A 20608-nucleotide genomic window follows, 5' to 3' on the forward strand; every position below is an offset into this window, starting at 1 on the left:
ACCAACTGCACCCGATGATATGCAACGACGTGTTACTGCAGTATGCTCGGACACCTCCGCTGAGATGCTAGCTCGTGTACAGCAGCCGTTCCATACCAGACTGGAAGCATGTGTTGCCGCTGCCTGTGGGCAGCAGTTTGCGGTTGTTTCCTGATGATGCTGTGGTGAATGATGAGGTGCCAAAGTTGAGTGACAGCATGAGAATACAAGATGACTTAAACGAAAGTTTTATGAATGGCAGCTAGCTCTAAATGCAGAAAAATGTAAGCTACTGCTGATGAGTGGGAAAAACAACCCGTAATGTTCGGATACATCGTTAGTAGTGTTCTGCTTGACACAGTCACGTCGTTTAAATATTAGGACGTAACGTTGCAAAGCGATGTTAAATGCAACGAGCATGTGAGGATTATGATAGAGAATGGTCGACTTTGTTTAATTGGGAGAATTCTAGGAAAGTGTTGCTCATCTGTAAAGGAGACCGCACATAAGACGCTAGTGCAACCTATTCTTGAGTACTGCTCGAGTGCTTGGAATACGTACCAGGTTGGATTACAGGAAGACATCTAAACAATTCAGAGGCGGGCTGCTAGATTTTTTACTGGTAGGTGCGAACAACACACATGCTTCAGGAACTCAAATGGGAATCCCTGGAGGGAAGGGGACATTCTTTCCGAGGAGTACTACTGAGAAAATTTAGGGAACCGGCAATTTAAGCTGACTGCAGGACGATTCTACTGCCTCCAACATACATTATGTGTAAGAACCACTAAGGTAAGATACTAGAAATTAGGGTTAATACGGAGTCATTTAGATAGTCGTTTTTTCATTGCTGTATTCGTTAGTGTAACGGGAAAGTACACGACTAGTAGTGGTACTGGGTACCCTTCGCCACACACCGTGCAGTGAATTGCGGGGTATCCATGAAGGCGTACATGCATGTTTTGAAAACATCCTGTGATGGTCAGTTGTCTTGTTACTGGTCAGACTCTACATAACTAGTGCATGCACTTGCGTTGTTCTTTAGTGTGCGCTAGCACAGGTATTGTAGAAATGTCAGTGTGAGAACTTTTCAAAATACGATATCTCCTAAACGACTCGCACTAGAATCCTGCAACTAACACTACCGACATTATAATTTACCATACTTTTAGTTTGTTAATGTCAACACACTTTCGAAGTATTATTACAACCTATTGATTGGCTAAAAATAAGAGCCCCTGACTGCCAATCCACTCTGTGAAAACCGCACATCAGCAGCACTTTCCACATCTGCAATATTTGCGGTGCACGTCTTAGGTGATTCACCCGTATGTGATTTCCACAAATGTTCATAGCTCACATATGGTTTTTACACTCTATGCTGGAGCATGGAACCTGAATATAGACAATACGTTGAGATTATTTAACTGTATTTTTTTCTTACGGCAATTTTCACTGTACAAACGTATCGTATCCAAGGATTTCAGTTCCTTTGTACCACATATAATGGCTTCAGTGACGCAGTATGTTACCATACAGACTGTGGTAAATAATTTTATGTGATATGGTACATTGCGTTATGACACTTTCTCCGGCGTTCTCATCATATGTCATTACACTGAGAGTTAGATCGATAAGTAAATCTCACATGTTTTCTCCACAGTTATACAGGTTACCTGTTGTTGATCGGTTGATCAAAACCATTTGAGCCGTAGGTTACGCACAACGGCTCGGGAACTATTCCATAAACATCATTTTCTTCAATGATGAAACTCTCCGAAGAGTAGCACCACCAAGCATCGGCCAGTAGTCGTATTGTGGTACGGTCGCGTCACGAGTACCCGCTGTCGGTTGTGCGAGGGGTACAAGAGAAAAGTGCCCTTTGCGCATGCGCCACATGTGTAGTGACGTCCTAGTGGTAAACATCAGCCGTTTTAAGTCGGGTAAGGGGGCCCATACTGGTACATTTGACAGTACCGACGGCACCAGCTGACATAACTACAAACTGCTAAGACGCGTGTTGCAGGATAAAGCAAAAATAACCAATCTGTGTTCGCTTCTGGCGAAATTTTCTCTCCAAGTGGTAATACCGCCGACCATTGCTTATTGATATGATATTGCAGTACCTTTGTTATTCCGAATTACAATGTAATGTTCCTTTGTACCTGCATACATGTCCAAAGGAACATTGGATCATAATTCGGAATAACACAGCCGGCCGCGATGGTCGAGCGGTTCTAGGCGCTGTAGTCGTCCGGAACCGCGCGACTGCTACGGTCGCAGGTTCGAATCCTGCCTCGGGCATGGATGTGTGTGATGTCCTTAGGTTAGTTAGGTTTAACTAGGGGACTGATGACCTCAGATGTTAAGTCCCATAGTGCTCAGAGTCATCTGAACCTTTTTTTTTTTTTTTTTTTTTAATAACACAGGCACTGCAATACCGTATTTATCAGCCAACACTGGGCAAGCGACTTTCAAGTAAAATGTCTCCCCTGTATGGGAACATACGTAAGAGATGTACGAATACAGGTAGTAGATACATGGCTGACGACATATGGAAGTTTATGTCTAGCTCTGAGTCGTGCTCGGATAGTCTAATGGTAAAACGACCGCTAGCGATAAGCGGGAATTCCTGGTTCGAGTCCCGATCCGGCACAAATTTTCACTGTCATCATTCCTTTATACAGCTGCTGGTTTTTCATATTCACAACTGCAAATACATTTAATGTACTGCCTATGGAGAATCACGACGAACCGTTGTGCCGACGCATTCTAAATATGAGTGTAGACTAAAACCTGGGTTGACCAGAACTACTCTCTCTTACCCTACGTTCTCAGTCAGTTCCCTCTTCGAAGACATGATATTGATATTAGAGAGACCACATTGGTGATGCTGCACTTACAAATCGTCGCAGAGGATTCGCTCTACCTCTGGCGCACATTTCTGCTATCCGTGTACGACCGTTAGTCTCATACGAGGTACTGAGAAGTTTCTTTACAGCATCAGAGGCAAACGCCGTGAGGTCTGGTCAGGGGTATGGCCCTGAACGGCTCTCGGATACAAACAAATCCTACACGTCCATCTACTGCTATGATGTTTGACTACATCCAGTGTTCTAAATGGATGTGACCAGGTCGAAATGCCGGCCGGGGTGGCCGAGCGGTTCTAGGCGCTACAATCTGGAAGCGAGCGACCGCTACGTTCGCAGGTTCGAATCCTGCCTTGGGCATGGATGTGTGTGATGTCCCTAGGTTAGTTAGGTTTACGTAGTTCTAAGTTCTAGGGGACTGATGACCTCAGCAGTTAAGTCCCATAGTGCTCAGAGCCATTTGAACCATTTTCAGGTCGAACAGATCGAAACCTTGTTGAAGGAACCAGGTAGACACTCGCCTGGATTAATTAGGGGAAACAATCAGGAGGGCAGTACGTGGATTACAACCCTCCTCCTCCAGAATACGAATCTAGTGACTTACGTTATTACCACGCCAGCTCACTATGTTTGTCCGTCGACAAAGAACTGCTTTACCAACAAACTTCACTGAGTCTGGAATTTCTTTCTTGGCACTCTCATTCAACACACACAATACTATTTTCTCATAGGTGACTGGATTAAAGAAACGGGACAACACTGCCATTTGCGTATCGAAATTTTATCTTTCTTTATTTAGTAACACAATTTTCATAGTACAGCGTTTTACGATTTTTCAGTAGGTTATCATCCCAGATAATCGGTCTACGTAAAAAATAAGAACAGAATGCTGCAGTCCGGTTAACAAATTAACACAACGAACACCGCTCACTTGCTCTGCTTCAATTTCAGCCGCTGCCAAGCGTTTGAGGAACAGTGGTTTCACAGTCTTCTGACTGTCTTCAAAATTTCCAGTCCAGTTTCTAACTTCGGTACTGCAGCGTTTCAGAGTTCCCAGCACCTGCAACAAAACAATGTTTCCATTATAGTGAGCTATAATTTCAGATACCGGCGTTCTGTCTCGTGTTCCTCAATACAGTGAAATACTTATCAAAAATGGAGAAATATTCCTTTCTTGAAGGAAAATTCTGAATGACTTAGCATTTGAAACCTTAAATACTATGGACATTTATACATCTGAACGTTAAATAATTTTCAGGTACATATATGAAAAATCTAAATGTAAACATACAATTGCTGTCTGTCTTTATGGTAAAGAAAACTGTTTCATCTTAACGAAAGAATTCAAAAAGTAAAAGATTTCAAACAAAATATTTTTTTACAATAATCACTGAGATAACGGGATCATAACCGTTATTTAACTGTTTTCAAGAATTTCCCTCACAAACAGTATTATTGCTGTTGTGGTGGTCTTCAGTCCAGAGACTGGTTTGATGTAGCTCTCCATGCTACTACATCCTGTGCAAGTTTCTTCATCTCCAAGTAACTACTGCAACTTACATCCTTCTGAATCTGCTTAGTGTATTCATCTCTCGGTCTCCCTTTACGATTTTTACCCTCCACGCTGCCCTCCAATTGGTAATCCCTTGATGCCTCAGAACATGGCCTACCAACCGATCCCTTCTTCTAGTCAAGTTGTGCCACAAATTCCTCTTCTCCCAAATTCTGTTGAGTACCTCCTCATCAGTTATGTGATCTACCCATCTAATCTTCAGCATTCTTTTGTAGCACCACATTTCGAAAGCTTCTATTCTCTTCTTATCTACACTATCTATCGTCCATGTTTCACTCCCATACATCGCTACACTCCATACAAATACTTTCAGAAAACATTTCCTGACACTTAAATCTATACTCGACGTTAACAAATTCCTCTTCTTCAGAAACGCTTTCCTTGCCATTGCCAGTCTACATTTTATATCCTTTCTGCTTCGACCATCATCAGTCATTTTGCTTCCCAAATAGCAAAACTCATTTACTACTTTAAGTGTCTCATTTCTTAATATAATTCCCTCTGCATCGCCTGATTTAATTTGACTGGATTCCATTATCTTACATCTACGTCTACATGTCTACATCTACATCTACATGTCTACTCTGCAATTCACATTTAAGTGCTTGGCAGAGGGTTCATCGAACCACAATCATACTATCTCTCTACCATTCCACTCCCGAACAGCGCGCGGGAAAAACGAGCACCTAAACCTTTCTGTTAGACCTCTGATTTCTCTTATTTTATTTTGATGATCATTCCTACCTATGTAGGTTGGGCTCAACAAAATATTTTCGCATTCGGAAGAGAAAGTTGCTGACTGAAATTTCGTAAATAGATCTCGCCGCGACGAAAAAAGTCTTTGCTTTAATGACTTCCATCCCAACTCGCGTATCATATCTGCCACACTCTCTCCCCTATTACGTTGATGTTCATCTCATATCTTCCTTTTCAAGACACTGTCCATTCCATTCAACTACTCTTCCAGGTCCTTTGCTGTGTCTAACAGAATTACAGTGTCATCGGCAAACCTCAAAGTTATTATTTCACCCCCCCCCCCCCCCCCCATAGATTTTAATTCCTACTCAAAATTTTTCTTTTGTTTCCTTTACTGCTTGCTCAATATACAGATTGAATAACATCGGGGATAGGCTCCAACCCTGTTTCACTGCCTTCTCAACCATTGCTTCCCTTTCATGCCCCTCGACTCTTTATAACTGCCATCTGGTTTCTGTACAAATTGTAAATAGCCTCTCGCTCCCTGTATTTTACCCGTGCCACCTTCAGAATTTGAAAGAGAGTATTCCAGTCAATATTGTCAAAAGCTCTCTCTAAGTCTACAAATGCTAAAAACGTAGGTTTGTCTTTCCTTAATCTATCCAGCCGGCCGCGGTGGTCTAGCGGTTCAGGCGCTCAGTCCGGAACCGCGGGACTGCTACGGTCGCAGGTTCGAATCCTGCCTCGGGCATGGACGTGTGTGATGTCCTTAGGTTAGTTAGGTTTAAGTAGTTCTAAGTTCTAGGGGACTGTTGACCACAGATGTTAAGTCCCATAGTGCTCAGAGCCATTTGAACCATTTTGAACCTTAATCTATCTTCTAAGATAATTCGTAGGGTCAGTAATGCCTCATGTGTTCCAACTCCAACATTTCTACGGTATCCAAACTGATCTTCTCCGAGGTCGGCTTATACCAGTTTTTCCATTCGTCTGTAAAGAAATCGTGTTAGTATTTTGCCGCCGTGACTTATTAAACTGATAGTTCGGTAATTTTCACACCTGTTAACACCTGCTTTCTTTGGGATAGGAATTATTATATTCTTCTTGAAGTCTGAGGGTATTTCACCTGTCTCAAACATCTTGCTCACCGGATGGTAGAGTTTTGTCAGGACTGGCTCTCCCAAGGCCATCCGTAGTTCTAATGGAATGTTGTCTACTCGCGGGGCCTTCTTTCGATTTAGGTCTTTCAGTGCTCTGTCAAATTCTTCACGCAGTATCTTTCCGTTCGAGCTCTGATTTCTCTTATTTTATTATGATGATCATTTCTCCCTATGCAGGTTTTGTGTCAACAAAATATTTTCGCATTCGGAACAGAAAGTTGGTGATTGAAATTTCGTAAATAGATCTCGCCGCAAAGAAAACCGTCTTTGTTTCAGTGACTGCCACTCCAACTCGCGTATCATATCAGTAACACTCTCATCCCCTATTGCGCGATAACACGAAACGAGCTGCCCATCTTTGCACTTTTTCGATGTCCTCCGTCAATCCTACCTGGTAAGGATCCCACACCGCGCAGCAATATTCCAGCAGAGGACGGACAAGTGTAATATATGCTGTCTCTTTACTGGGTCTGTCGCATCTTCTAAGTGTTCTGCCAACAAAGCGCAGACTTTGTTTCACCTTACCCACAATATTATCTATGTGATCTTTCCAATTTAAGTTGCTCGTAATTGTAAGATGATGGCTCTGAGCACTATGGGACTCAACTTCTGAGGTCATTAGTCCCCTAGGACTTAGAACTAGTTAAACCTAACTAACCTAAGGACATCACACACATCCATGCCCGCGGCAGGATTCGAACCTGCGACCGTAGCAGTCGCGCAGTTCCAGACTGAAGCGCCTAGAACCGCTCGGCCACTTCGGCCGGCCGTAATTGTAATTCATAGGTATTTAGTCGAACTGACAGACCTTAGATTTGTGTGATTTATCGTATACCCAAAATTTATCGGATCTCCTTTAGTTACCCATGTGGATGATCTCGCACTTTTCTTAGTTTAGTGCCACTTTCCACTTTTCGCGCCATACAGAAATTCTCTCTAGATCATTTTGTAATTGGAATTGAGCGTCTGATGATTTTCCTAGACGGTAAATTACAGCGTCATCTGCAAACAATCTAAGGGGGCTTCTCAGATTATCACCTAGAACATTTATGTAAATCAGGAACAGCAAGGGGCCTCTGACACTACCTTGCGGAACGCCACATATCATTTCTGTTCTACTCGATGATTTACCGTCCATCCCTACGAACTGTGACCTCTCTGAAAGGAAATCACGAATCCAGTCACACAACTGAGAAGATACTGCATATGCACGCAATTTGATTAATAGTCGCTTATGAGAAACGGTATCAAAATAAAAAAATGGTTCAAATGGCTCTGAGCACTATGGTTCAAATGGCTCTGAGCACTATGCGACTTAACTTCTGAGGGCATCAGTCGCCTAGAACTTAGAACTAATTAAACCTAACTAACCTAAGGATATCACACACATCCATGCCCGAGGCAGGATTCGAACCTGCGACCGTAGCGGTCGCTCGGTTCCAGACTGTAGCGCCTAGAACCGCACGGCCACTCCGGCCGGCGAGCACTATGGGACTTAACATCTATGGTCATCAGTCCCCTAGAACTTAGAACTACTTAAACCTAACTAACCTAAGGACATCACACAACACCCAGTCATCGCGAGGCAGAGAAAATCCCTGATCCCGCCGGGAATCGAACCCAGGAGGTATCAAAATCCTTCTGGAAATCTAGGAATATGGAATCTATCTGAGATCCCTTGTCGACAGCACTCATTACTTCATGGGAATAAAGAGATAGCTGTGCTGCATAAGAACGATATTTTCTGAATCCGTGTTTGTTATGTATCAATAAATCATTTCCTTCAAGGTGATTCATAATTTTCGAGTACAGTATATGCTTCAAAATCTTACTGCACATTGCGGTCAGAGATATGGGTCTGTAATTCAGTGGGTTACTTGTATTTCCTTTCTTGAATGTTGGTGTGACCTGTGCTACTTTCCAGTATTTAGGAACAGATCTTTCGTCAAGTGAGCTGTTTTATGGTATATGATAGCAAAGAAAGGCGCTATTGTGCCTGCATACTCTGAAAGGAACCTGATTCGTATACCGTATGGACCGGAAAACTTGCCTTTCTTAAGTGATATGAGTTGTTTCGCAACACCTAAGATATCTACTTTTATGTAGCTCATGCTAACAGCTGTTCTGGTTTCGAATTCTGGAATATTTACTCCTTCTTCTTTCGTGAAGGAATTACGGAAACTGTATTTAGTTACTCCGCTGTAGTGGCACCATTTTCGGTAATATTTCCATCGCTATCGCGCAGTGACGGTATTGACTGTTTTTGCCACTGGTGTACTTTACATAAGACCAGAATATCTTTGGGTTTTCTACCGTATTTTGAGACAATGTTTCATTATGGAAACTATGAAAAGGATCTCGCATTGACGTCAGCACTAAATTTCGAGCTTCCGTGAAACTTACCCAGTCTTAGGGATTTTGCATTCTTCTGAATTTGCCATGTTTTTTTCGTTGTTTCTACAACAGTGTTCTGACGTGTTTTTGTACCATGGTGGATCAGTCCCGTCTCTTATTAACTTATGCGGTATGAATCTATCTGATGCTGTCGATACTGTATCTTTGAATTTGAGCCATATCAGGTCTACATTTACATAATTAACTTGGAAGGAATGGAGACTCTCTCTTAGGAAGGCATCAAGTGAATTTTTATCTGCTGTTTTAAATAGATATATTTTGCGTTTATTTTTATTGGTTTTGGTTGATATGGTTCTGAGCCTCGCTACAATGGCCTTGTGTTCACTAGTCACTGTATCCGCCGCTCTCTAGCCGGCCGAAGTGGCCGTGCGGTTCTAGGCGCTGCAGTCTGGAACCGCGAGACCATTACGGTCGCAGGTTCGAATCCTGCCTCTGGCATGGATGTGTGTGATGTCCTTAGGTTAGTTAGGTTTAACTAGTTCTAAGTTCTAGGGGACTAATGACCTCAGAAGTTGAGTCCCATAGTGCTCAGAGCCATTTGAACCATTTTTTGACGCTCTCTAGTAGGTCAGTATTATTTGTGGCTAAGAGGTCAAGTGCGTTTTCGCAACCATTTGCAATTCGTGTGGCCTCATGAACTAATTGTTCAAAGCAATTCTCAGAGAAAGCGTTTAGTACAATTTCGGAAGATGTTTTCTGTCTACCCCCGGCTTTGAATATGTATTTTACCAACAAATCGATGGTGGATTGAAGTCTCCACCAATTATAACTATGAGTGGGGTACTTATTTGTAACGAGATTCAAGTTTTCTTTGAACTGTGCAGCTATTATATCATCTGAGTCGGGGGGTCAGTAGAAGGAGTCAATTATTATTTTGGTACGGCTGTTGAGTATAGCCTCTACCCATAGAGGTGTATAATGTTTTCTTCGCCACATCAAAAGTTTTAATGCAATACTGAGGCACGCTTTATGGAATGAGATCGAACTTTTATCTGGTTTGTTAAAAAACTGTTTTAAAACTGTGTTTGATCACTGGCTCTTTACGCAGTAATCCATGAGGTGTTGCCAAATTACCTCAGTGAATGTTTGACGCTGAAAATGCCTACATGCCAGTGCAGCTGCTTGCAATACGGGATGGGTGAGGTCTACGTGAAGAAAGCGCTTCCATTGATCAACAGTATTAGCTATTAACCATTCAGTTAAATATTCTATCGTTTTTTGTGACTTATCACTTTTACAGGAGCAGTTAAAGAAAAATAAAGAAATAAAGAATATTGCAACAATACTGCTACTGCAGAGTACATACAATACAGACCAGTTCCTTTACAGAAACACCTTTCCATAGACACGCTGAGCCGTTCTTCCATTACATCCCCGTCTCTATACTCGAGTTGCACATCGGCCGCCGCGCGGAGTAGCCGCGCGGTCTTAGTCGTCTTGTCACAGTCCGCACGGCTCCCTCCGTCAGAGGTTCGAATTCTCCCCCGGGCATAGGTGTGTGTGTGTTGTCCTTAGCGTAAGTTAGTTTAAGTTAGATTAAATAGCGTGTCAGCTTAGGGACCGATGACCTCAACAGTTTGGTCCCTTAAGATCTTACCAACACCACACATCAGCCATGTCTACATCAGCCGATTCACCCACAATGAAACGCTGCTCACTTGCAGATATAAAACTGCGGAAAGCAAAACAACAGACAAAACTAAACGGTTATCTACTAACGGAGCAAAAGGTCATTTTATTGTGCTTGACAACAGCCAGTGTCCTTAGACACCAGAAAATTATTCTGAACAAATATTAGGTACATCACATATAACATATACTGAATTGGTATCCTTGTGATTAATAAAGTCAAATCGCTCAAAAAACAACCATTATCAGTCTTATAAAGCATTTTTGTTGGCTACCTGAATTTGATCATAAAGGCATCTTACGATTTGTTTAGTTATTATTTAGTTTTTAATATTTCAAAACAATACAGCATTATAGGTGGATATTCAGAAAAAAATAAAATACAATTTTTCGTGTACAATGTTTAGCACAAATTGTGAACAAGATGAAGTACTTGACGTAGGTTACGCATAGTAGTTTGACTGACAATGCAGCAAAAACTGATAAAATCTTCTTATACAGGGTGTAACGGTTATAATGGTAGATATTTTTATATCTGGTACTTTAATATGTGTACGCATCAGTTTGTTGGTTGCTTTTCTCTGAATAGAACTGTCTTCCCACAAACACGTCACAAACTTTATGACCTGATGGTTCCTGCACAGTCGTACTGTACCACGAACGAGGAGAATACAAGTGCCATAACCATATTTCCCAGAAACATAGGTCATTAAAAGAGGAGTCACAATAAGCGAACAAGTATCTCGGCTTATCTATAGATACTCGACCGTTTGTGACAAAACGGCCGTACAAGTTTTCCAAGCAATTTAGATATCCAGAATGAGGTTTTCACTCTGCAGCGGAGTGTACGCTGATACGAAACTTCCTGGCAGATTAAAACTGTGTGCCGGACCGAGACTCGAACTCGGGACCTTTGCCTTTCGCGGGCAAGTGCTCTACCAACTGAGACCCAAGCACGACTCACGCCCCGTCCTCACAGCTTTACTTCTGCCGGTACCTCGTCTCATACCTTCCAAACTTTACAGAAGCTCTTCGGCTCTCCTGCTATACTATTTTCCCATCTCCAGATAGCACAGTAGTATCCTGCTACCCTATCTTCGACGTAAAAACGTAGCATTGTTCCATTTTTGACATGTGTTTGAAGTAAATTTGGGTCCATTATTCTCAGCTGAACTGATCGCTGTTTGAGAAAGTCCACATCATCATGATCAATTCGTGTTGTTGCATAAAAATTTCATACACAGAGGAAATTCGGTAGCGTACTGACCGGGAGAGATAGTGATTCCGGTTCGAGATTCCGTCCAGCAAACAGTTTTAATTTCTCAAATACAAAAAATTAATCGTATACTCTGCCTAGATTAAACGATTTTTTCAAGTTAAAGGTTTGTTTTTTCCCAGTTTGAGAACGATCAAGTATTCCAGGAATTTCAGTAATGCCGAGAGGTTATTTATTTTTTCGTATGAAAGGCCAATTGTCATAACAAAGACTATCAAAAAAGTCGTGCTGTTTCATTTATATGTCTGGATTTTAAAAATAAAAATTAGATGGGAAATTTGTAACTGCTTATTCGTCTTTTAAATGTACAGGATGTAACCAAACTCTACCGTTAAATTTTTTATGGTTGTTGAGGAATATTTTCTGAGTGGATTGATAAGGCATCTGTCGTCTCCAGTACCTCGTTACGGAGTAATTGCATACTTTTGATTTGTCACTCCCATTTATCTTAGTATCCGTGTTGCGTCGAAGAATCTGCTCAACATCCGAAGTGTCGACGGTATATGATGTGTGGTTTGTTTGGAAACAATCCTGTCCCATTCCCTCACGGTATTTGCTGCTGACAATGCTAACGCCAACTTTACTCTTCGCCCTCATGCTTGCAGTCGCTATTGCTCAGTTCCGTCTCTGGTTGGGTTTCATTGTAGGTTCACTGATGAAAAGTTATATGCTATACTGGTGTACCTGTTGATTGAATGAAATGAAACTATGTCTCACGAACAACCATATTACAGTACGTTTGCACCTGTACCTAAGTGCCTACAATAAACCGGGTTATTCCGTTCTGGTGATAGCATATTACAGGATTTATCACTGTTGCGAACGTATTTTCACTGAAACTGGGATTTTAAACCGAATAAATGATAATTACCTTCTTACTCTGTAATGAGCTACAGGTCCCTTATTTAGAAAACATCGCTGAAAAACCTTTGAAAATTTTGATGTGGAATTGGGGCTCACCTTGTATAGAGTTTAGGATGGAATATCAGCGAAATTTATTTGAGTATATATAACACTGAAAACAACGAAAATTTTTTTACTTGAACTGCAATAGGAAAGAGTTCAGCGCAGTTTCGATATCGAAGTCGTCTGAGATAAAACTTTAGAAGTTTTCGCATTTCTTGGATAAATGTTTCTCTGGTTTCTTGCCATGCCAAGAAAAGCGATGAGCATCTATTCAAGAATTTCGCCATTAGCAACTACGTTCTCATACTATCGCATTTTGTTTAACACATGTTATCTTAGGTGTTCATATGTTTTAAGGGTGGCTGTGAATTAGATGAGTGTCAAAACGGGCTTATGTCATGTCATTTAAATTACAGCTGTGAGCACACAGTTAGGCATGACATTAGCTGGAATTGAAGAAGAAAATGTGAATAGTCTGCCTTGCCTGTGTTAACGCAGCTATCGCGACCCTAAGCGTGATGAATACTAACCTTTTTGTTCTTAAGTATAAAGGATTTTCAGAGGATTATTTTTGGCATTAACTCAAATCATAAGCTCCATATTGTACAAATGTTTCACTTCTACCGCGCCTTCCCTAAGCAAAAAACCTCACCTAAACATTAGGAGAGGAGTTTTGCGTACATTCCATTTGTCCGCGAACTATATTAACATTGTTCTGAGGGTTATTGGTGTGTTATAGGATCATGATTTGAGTTTCTGAAGCGAGGATGTAGAACCAGCTATCATTCGCAAATCTGTGGGAAAAACCACCTAAACAACACCTCTTGTTTACGTCTCGCACTAATATAACAGCATTACCGAGAAAAGAAACTTTCGTAAACAGTCGTCGCCAGTTCAGTAAAAGCCTCGTCGCTACTGCTGTGGAGGCCGAGTTGCCACTGTTGTTATGGCAGGCCGAGTTTGTGAGTTCATGGAACGCCTTAATGTGCGTTACAGCACTAAGACAATTCCTCCCTGCCATTATTACACAGTTATGCCCCAGGGTCAGGTAACAGGATAGGAGAACAAAGGTTCTACAGCACTCCAGCAAGTTAGTAACGAAGTCACACATATGAGACGAAAAGATTTACTTATCTTTGTGGCTAGCTGAATAATGAAGCCTGCAACACTGCTTGTATTATAATACAAAGAAAAGGCCCTCAATGGGTGAGTGCAAATAATCGTAGTATATGGTTCAAATGGCTCTGAGCACTATGGGACTTAACTGCTGAGGTCATCAGTCCCCTAGAACTTAGAACTACTTAAACCTAACTAACCTAAGGACATCAGACACATCCACGCCCGAGGCAGGATTCGAACCTGCGACCGTAGCGATCGCGCGGTTCCAGACTGTAGCGCATAGAACCGTTCGGCCACCCCGGCCGACTTCACATTATATAGCAATTGCAGTTTACAACATCTGTCTGTTTACTTCTAAATTCACTAAACGACGTTCCCTGTCTAAGTCAACCCTGGACGATGATCTATAACCAAGTGGACGAGAGCTGCTGTTCTGTCTTCCGAGTAGGCTTCTCTCCGTTATCATCCTGTCATTGGCGGATTGTACTCGACCGGCAATTTGCCGAGGCGGAGTCGATATCTTCATCCTCAGCACTACCCATGGCGCTGGTGGAACTCGCACAAGTGGCGAGTCTCTATGGCACTGGCACCAGCTCGCATCTTTGCGTCTCTGGTGTTTTTGCTCTGGCTGTGTCTTGTTCGGACGACACAGCAGAAACCTAACAGTCAGTGATGACATTTCAACCTCAACCTCAAAATCCACACCGAGACAGCAAAATACAGGAACGTCCGATATGTTTCCTCATCTTTTAACATCAGCCTGTCTGGATACGTGAAAAATGTTCTGTAACACTTGTTGCAGAAGTACTCTTGGTGACAAGGCAGACCAATAGACAGGCCAGGAAATGAGCGAAATGTGTCTGTTGTAAGAAGAAATCCAAGCAACGTGTGATGGGGTAGTATCTGGTTGAAATGCAGTGGTGTCAGCGAAATTTACAGTCCTATGGATATACGTGAGTGAAATCATAATTGTGCCCAAATTAGGTTCATGAAAACATGGTCGCTCGATTTCATCAAAAAGGAATACACATTTTAAATCACTGTACTAGCTCACGGAGGTGAGTGCCACAACTGCTGTTCGATTTTTTGTATGTGGTATGTGAAAGAAGTGCGTTTTTCCTGCTTCTCCTCTTCTCCTGCAGACGCAGTGTTGAAATACATTATATGAACTGAGTAAGAGACTGCAGCGACTGCAACGCTGCTAATAGCGTGTACTTCAAACCAGATCGCAATGGATGAAAATACGATGCTCGCAAAGTTAAATCTTGTTTATGAAATGAGAGTAACGACAGGTCGCGCGAGAGAAAAGTGTCCGCTGATTGACCCTTCAAAAATACAGAGAAAAAACTTCTGGATTCGCTGGTTGTGCCACTCCCTTGCCGAGCTCCGGTAGGTAAATACGTAATCACGATGCAATCCGAGAATGCGACCTGTTATTTTTACAGTTACTTTCAGAAATTTGCTATTAATCTTTCATGAGTGATGACTTGCCCTCAGTGGCATTTTAATCTTATGTTCTCTGAAATTACGAGTATTTTTGAGTACTATTTTTGTGTATCGACTTACTGTAACGAGAGTTCTCTAGTTTCCTCTTTACATGCGTTTGCTTTAGTTATGATGTTAAACAAATGTTCCTCATTCGAATAGTAGATCATGAAGTTCTTGTTCCGTGGAGCCCAGTGGTGACCTTATACACTGTCCAGCCACAGTAATGTGACCATCTGTCACAGACTAAATAACCACCTTTTGCAGCGCGGACGTATAGAAAGAGAGTAGTGATTTTTTGGAAGGTACCGACAGGGATGTGGGACCAGGCCGACTCCAGTGCTGTGGTCAGCCGCGCCAGGTTTCTCAGTTGAGGATCCAAGGCGCCAACAACTCGATCGATATGGACCCACAAATTCTTGACTGGTTTTAAATCCGGTGATTGGTTCAAATGGCTCTGAGCACTATGGGACTTAACATCTGAGGTCATCAGTCCCCTAGAACTTAGAACTACTTAAACCTAACTAATCTAAGGACATCACACACATCCAAGCCCGAGGCAGGATTCGAACCTGCGACAGTAGCAGTCGCGCGATTGCGGACTAAAGCCCCTAGAACCACTCGGCCACCGCGGCCGGCTAAATCCGGTGAGTTTAGTGGTCCAGTGCGTACAGCTAACTTATCCTGGTGCTCTCCGAACCACGCACGTGCACTGCGAGCTGCGTGATATATTGCATTGTCCTGCTGGTAGATGTCTTCGCGCCGAGGAAAAAATAAACTGCATGTACGGATGGACATGGTCCCCAAGGATAGATGGAAACATGTGCTGATTCGCTTTGCCTTACAGAATGACGAGATGACTCGCGGAATGCCATGAAATTTTTTTCCAGGAAATAACGCTCCCTCCTCTGTTCCGCACCCTTCTGATTACTCTTGCAGGGCCGTACACGTAAACGCCCATCTGCCCAATGGACCATAAGACGTGGTTTATCTGAAAAGGCCACATGTCGCCTTTTATCGGGTATCTAGCTGCGGTACTGGTGTGCAATCTCGAGCCTTCGTCGCCGATGAACAGCAGTCAGCATGGGTGCATGAACCAGGCGTCTGCTGCGGAGTCTCGCACTCAGCAACGTTCGGTGAACGGTCGTTAAGCAGACACCGTTTGTAGCCCTCTGGTTCACGTGGGAGGTCGGTTGCTCAATAGCTGCACGCCTCTTCGTCCGTACCCATCTCCGCCGCCGTTGTTTACCCCTGTCATCGATGCCCGTGGAGCACCACACTTGCCTCGGCACCGGTATTGGGTGGGTTGGGTTGTTTGGGGGAGGAGACCAGACAGCGAGGTCATCGGTCTTATCGGAGTAGGGAAGGACGAGGAAGGAAGTCGGCCGTGCCCTTTCAAAGGAACCATCCTGGCATTTGCCTGGAGTGATTTAGGAAAATCACGGAAAACCTAAATCAGGATGGCTGGACGCGGGATTGAACCGTCGTCCTCCCGAATGCGAGTCGAGTGTGCTAACCACTGCGCCACCTGTCTCGGTTGCATCGGTATTGGATAGTGCCACTTTGACATGCACGGTGTATTTTAACCACGTTGGAAAGCAAACGGTTTAAAAACTTGGCCGTTTTGTAAATACTTCCATCCTTGGCATGAAACCCAATGCTCATGCCGTTTTGGACGTCAGATAAATCGCTCCGTGTCCTCATTACAAAGACGCGCTGTTTTTCTTGCCACCCTACACGCTTTATATACACTCCACTGCAATTGCTGCCGCCTGGCGTCTATGAGAGTTATTGCACGTCGACGTCGAACAGGCAGTGATCACATTAATGTGACTGGGCCGTATGTTCTGACACTCATTCACTTCACCGAGTAACATTTCCCCTAGCAGCAGGCCTATTGTGAAGCCCAACAACAAGTGCACGGTGGTTGTAGTTAACTTTCGCCACTTAGGTGAGTGTAGGCTGAAAACTATTTACCGCACTGGTACCAACGTCACAGGAATGATAATCAGACTGTGCGCTGCAGGATTGCGTTGTTAGTAATGGTAGCTGAGTGGTCAGCGCGACGGCATGTCATACCTAACGGCCCGAGTTCGATTCCTGGCTGGGTCGGAGATTTTCTCGGCTCAGGGACTGAGTGTTGTGTTGTCCTTATCATCATCATTTCATCCCCACCTACACGCAAGTCGCCGCAGTAGCCTCAACTTGAAACACTTGCACCAGGTGAACTGTCTACCCGACGGGAGGCTCTAGCCACATGGTATTTCCATTTCCAATGTTGGAGAGGAAACCTGCCGTTAGGAGACGGTACTGGAACGGCCACGTAGGACTGAAACCCAAGGATCAGTGTGCATTACAGCCGTAGACAGTCAACATGGGTCCTGAGAAGGGGAGCTGGGCTTTAGTTGTAAGGCTGTTTATCAAAACAACAGCAATAGTGCTGCTGCTCTTCGAGAGTATCGACTCATTAAATGAATACGGAGAGGTCCTCTTTGCGCACCGGGGCTAAAGAACATTATTCGGAAGTTCGGATTAACTGGCGATTTGTAAGCTCTCCTGGGAGAAGCCGACGGTCAATTGCGCCACAAATTATTGATGAAATTACTGTTTCCATGGCTAAGAATGCTGCACGCAATGTGCGATCTTCAGGCAGTGCACGAGCTGTGTCACGACAGCTGAACATTTCATGATACATCATTCGAAAAATGCTACGAACAACTGTGAAATGGTATCTTTGCGAAATTCAGATTACCCACCAATGTTTGTCACGTGACGCAGACATTCAAGTAGACTTTGCTCTTACGTTTCTTGCAAGTCTTGAAGTTGACAACATGTGACTTGGAACATTTTGGGCCTAATAAAGCACACTTCTCACTGGGGCAGTGAACACTCACAGTTGTCGCACTTGGGGATCCTCATCGCCAACGAAGGTTCATGAAGCCTCCTGCATAATGAAGGCGTCACTGTGTGGTGTGGCTTCATGACACAGTTCATGACTGGAGCACTTTTCTTTGAGACCGCTACGGTCGCAGGTTCGAATCCTGCCTCGGGCATGGATGTGTGTGATGTCCTTAGGTTAGTTAGGTTTAAGTAGTTCTAAGTTCTAGGGGACTGATGACCTCAGATGTTAAGTCCCATAGTGCTCAGAGCCATTTAAACCATTTTGAACCAAGGACGTGCAGTCTGAACGCCCCACATTGCTGTGATCTGCTTCGTCAACGTATGCTCCTCCCTCCACGGGAGAGAGATGCTTTGGACTCAACTGTTTTCTTTTATGCACATTGCTCGTGATATTACTCGGCTCTCGGCACGCCGTAACACATTTGGAGAAAACCAAATCATTGACCAAGAAGATCACCAGATTTTAACCTGTTCTTTTTCTGGCTGTGGTGTTACCTGAAGGACTGGATTTGTTGACGAGATAACGCACTTTGGTGGTTGAATACGAGCATAGCGGGGGAGCAGCCATCGTCCCACCTAATATGTTTCGGGCAGCATAAGAGCAATCTAGTGTGGCTCCAGGCTGTCGTGGGTGCAGATGGTCGTCCCATTGAGCGACGTTTGAAACCTGGAACTTAAACATGGTACACAGGTCGGACCGCCAGAGCCGCAGGAGCCGGCTTCGCTCTCTCACCCCCCACCCTCCCTCCCGCCACCTTCCACCACCGCACAACCTTGTCGTCAGTTGGTTATAGGGACCAAATTTCATCGGATTCGGCATACCACTGTGCTGTCTCCGAGTCGATAAGACGCTCTCCGAGCCCCATTCCGCTACACACCTGACACGGTATCACTTCGTTACAGATCTTACGACTATGGTGTGGAAATTGCCGTCATATTTATGTGATTTGAACTGGCTTATATCACCTTGGAACCATTCCTGTGTACATTAGGATCATCCGCGTCGTGATATATGCTCTTGCACACTTCACCCCTCATTATTAAGCGAGTACACATCTGGCGCAGCGAGCTACCAGTACCACGCACTCACTGATGCTGATAGAATTGTTGCGCTTGCCTTCTCCTCCCCCGCCCCCCCCCCTCCATTTATGTCCATACCCAGCACTTCTTATTCACCACCACGAACCCTTTCGTTGTGTACTCCCGGTAGTTCATCTCATTTCACTGAATATAACTCTCTAGGGACTGGGCGATCTACTGATTTTTGTTTTATAATGATGAGGCAAAACGTTACGAAAATATGCATAATCGCTTGTTTGTCCGTCTTTGGAACTAAATGCACCACTGATTCTGCGTATCAAGGCTCCGACAGTTCGTTGGTAGGTTTGTGGAGGTATGTGGCATTAAATGTCTACGTACAGGTCATGAAATTCGCGAGTGGTGGCATCCGAAAGCGACGCAAATGGGTTACATAGGATTTACATCAGGCGAATTTGGTCGCTGAGACACCAATGTGAGTTCACTATAAGGCTCCTCAAACTACTGTAGCACGGTTCTGGCTCCGAGACAAGGACAAGTATACTGCTCGTCGGGGAAGATATCAAGCATGAAGGGATGCAGATGGTTTGCAGCTGTCAGCGTGTCTTCGACTACTACCACAGGTCCCATGAAGCGCAGGAACATGTCTCCCAAGTTTCATCACTATCAAAGTGAATTCCTCAAAGGTGTTCTTTAGGTTTTGGAAACAGATGAGAATCGGATAGGGACAAGTCGGGACTGTATGGACGAAGATCGACAACAGTCAACCCAAGGTGTCGGATTTTTGCAGGTATCACAGCACTCATGTGTGTCCTGGCATTGTCAATGATTCGGTTTTCTCCAAATGTGTTACGGCGTAGCCGAGAGCCGAGTAATATCACGAGCAATGTCCAAACACTCTGTGACCAAAATGGTACTGAAACAGAGGATGACAGACTAAAGGCCGAAATACTAAATGTCTTTTTCCAAAGCTGTTTCACAGAGGAAGACTGCACTGTAGTTCCTTCTCTAGATTGTCGCACAGATGACAAGATGGTAGATATCGTAATAGACGACAGAGGGATAGAGAAACAATTAAGATCGCTCAAAAGAGGAAAGGCCGCTGGACCTGATGGGATACCAGTTCGATTTTACACAGAGTAAACGAAGGAACTTGTTCCCCTTCTTGCAGCTGTTTACCGTAGGTCTATAGAAGAGCGTAGCGTTCCAAAGGTTTGGAAAAAGGCACAGGTCATTCCCGTTTTCAAGAAGGAACGTCGAACAGATGTGCAGAACTATAGACCTATGTCTCTAACGTCGATCAGTTGTAGAATTTTGAAACAGGTATTATGTTCGAGTATAATGACTTTTCTGGAGACTAGAAATCTACTCTGTAGGAATCAGAATGGGTTTCGAAAAAGACGATCGTGTGAAACCTTCAAAGCAGTGTGCCGTACAAGCACTTGTCGAGGGGCATTCACATGAAACATACAAATTTTATGCAACACGCCGAAATGAGGAGACGCATCCTATCTCAGAACTTAAATACGATCAATTAATATCTATAAAATGGCTTACAGTG

General features: G+C 43.6%; 1 long non-coding RNA gene across 1 annotated transcript in view; it reads right to left on the bottom strand.

Moving 5' to 3' along the window:
- Nucleotides 1–3623: 3623 nt before the first annotated feature.
- Nucleotides 3624–20608, bottom strand: part of LOC124722328 — a 296890-nt gene continuing 279905 nt past the window's right edge. Inside the window, exon 3 of the long non-coding RNA XR_007006448.1 lies at nt 3624–3909. This is a non-coding gene — a long non-coding RNA (uncharacterized LOC124722328). The remainder of the gene's footprint in view (nt 3910–20608) is intronic.

This window comes from Schistocerca piceifrons, chromosome X, assembly GCF_021461385.2.
Source record: "Schistocerca piceifrons isolate TAMUIC-IGC-003096 chromosome X, iqSchPice1.1, whole genome shotgun sequence".
Classification (NCBI taxonomy): Eukaryota; Metazoa; Arthropoda; class Insecta; order Orthoptera; family Acrididae; genus Schistocerca; species Schistocerca piceifrons.